This window comes from Colobus angolensis, unplaced genomic scaffold, assembly GCF_000951035.1.
Source record: "Colobus angolensis palliatus isolate OR3802 unplaced genomic scaffold, Cang.pa_1.0 Scaffold99, whole genome shotgun sequence".
Classification (NCBI taxonomy): domain Eukaryota; kingdom Metazoa; phylum Chordata; class Mammalia; order Primates; family Cercopithecidae; genus Colobus; species Colobus angolensis.
Genome location: NW_012123931.1, coordinates 3,600,203 through 3,602,469, shown reverse-complemented (window position 1 = coordinate 3,602,469; position 2,267 = coordinate 3,600,203).

Here is a 2,267-nt window from a genome sequence, read left to right as displayed (position 1 = left end):
CCTCAGCCTCCCAAAGTGCTGGGGTTACAGAGGTGAGCCACTCCGCCCTGCCTGCTAAGCTTTTTTATTTGTTTGTTTGTTTTGTAGCGACAGAGTCTCACTATGTTGTCCAGGCTGCTCTTCAATTCTTGGTGTTAAGTGATCCTCCTGCCTCAGCCTCCGAAAGTATTGGATTTGCGGTGTGAGCCATGGCACCTGGCCTTGTTACTATTTTCTATTTGTTACCCTTATTTTTTTTTTTGAGATGGAGTCTCGCTCTGTCGCCCAGGCTGGAGTGCAGTGGCCGGATCTCAGCTCACTGCAAGCTCCACCTCCTGGGTTTACGCCATTCTCCTGCCTCAGCCTCCGGAGTAGCTGGGACTACAGGCGTCCGCCACCTCGCCCGGCTCGTTTTTTGTAATTTTTAGTAGAGACGGGGTTTCACAGTGTTGGCCAGGATGGTCTTGATCTCCTGACCTCGTGATCCGCCCGTCTCGGCCTCCCAAAGTGCTGGGATTACAGGCTTGAGCCACCGCGCCCGGCCAATTACCCTTATTTTTTATCTATATTTGTTTTCTACACATTTTCTGCCTTTGGGGTGTGTGTGTGTGTGTGTGTGTGTGTGTGTGATGGGGTCTTGCTCTTGTCCCCCAGGCTGGAGTGCAGTGGTGCCATCTTGGCTCACTGCAACCTCTGGCTCCCTGGTTCAAGTGATTCTCCTGCCTCAGCCTCCCGAGTAGCTGGGACTACAGGAATGCGCCACCACACCTGGCTAATTTTTGTGTTTTTCATAGAGATGGGGATTCACCATGTTGGCCAGGCTGATCTTGAACTCCTGACCTCAGATGATCCACCTGCCTCAGCCTCCCAAATTGCTGGGATTACAGGTGTGAGCCACCACACCCGGACACCTTTTGGGGTTTTAATTGAGAATTTTATATGATTCTCTTTTCTCACTTTTATTAACATACCAGTTATTCTTTTGTCTTTGTTTTGTTTTGTTTTAGTGGTTGCCCAAGAATTTGCAAATATGCAATTTACATTTTCAAATAATCCAATTACACTTTCAGATAACACTATACTACCTCATGGACATTGCAAGTACCTTATAATAACAAAATATTCCTAATTCTTCCCTCTTGTCCCTGCTATCATTGTTGTCATTCTTTCCACTTATACACAAGCATATATATTAACTTTACCAGGGTTTCTTAGTTTTCTCTTCACCTTAGGTGGGACAGGATGGCTAAAGAGGCTAAAGTTTGGTATTTTTCTTTCCCCAGCAAGGTTAGACTTTAATAAAACCTCAGTAGATTAGGCTCCTACCACTTCAGGCCTTTCTCCCAGAGACTCTGATTCACCTAGTCTAGGGTACAAGCCAGGGATCTGTATTTTAAAAAGCTCTTCAGATTACCTGGGTGTGGGGGCTCACACCTGTAGTCCCAGCTACTTGGGGGGCTGAGGCAGGAGGATAACTTTAGCCCAGGAGGCAGAGGTTGCAGTGAGCCGAGATCGTGCCACTACACTCCAGCCTGGGCAACAGAGTGAGACCCTGTCTTAAAAAAAAAAAAGAAAGAAAAAGAAAAAAAAGAGCTCCTCAGAGAACTCAGATGCTTGTGGCCAGAAGCAAAAGACCACACTTTTGGAGCTGCACCAAACTCTTTGCTTAACATTATAAGGGAAAGCATCATATTGCCACCATTCCCTCCCCAAGACTCTCAACACCACCCCATGCCTCATTCACACATGAAAATCTGGAGGTTCATTGCTCCAATGTCTAATTTGATTCTTTTCTTCCCCACCTTTTTCCCTGGGCTCTTATCACTCCCACACTAATGCATATCTAGTTTTACACAAGAGGATGTTTTCACAACAGAATCTAGAACTTGATGTGTTTGTTAATTATACAACAAATTCAAATTAAAGATCAACATCATACAGAATTAGGGACACATGGGTCATGCTATAACATTTTCCAGATACCTTGTCTTTTCTACAATCACCAGCAATAGTGTGTTAAAACTGAATACAAGTTGGGACAAGAAATATACATCACATGCCTGGAACATCTTGTCATATAAGACAGCAAAGAAACTATCACACTACAAGATTTTCGTTAAAAGAACTTGGACGTCAACTTGAAGAGGCCTTCACTGGTCAAAAGTAGGACAATTTGAGCATAAATAAGGGCAATAGAAATGGATCAAATATATTTAAATCTGTGTGCCACTAATGATAATTTCTTTTCTTTTCTTTTCTTTTTTTTTGAGATGGAGTCTCACTCTGTC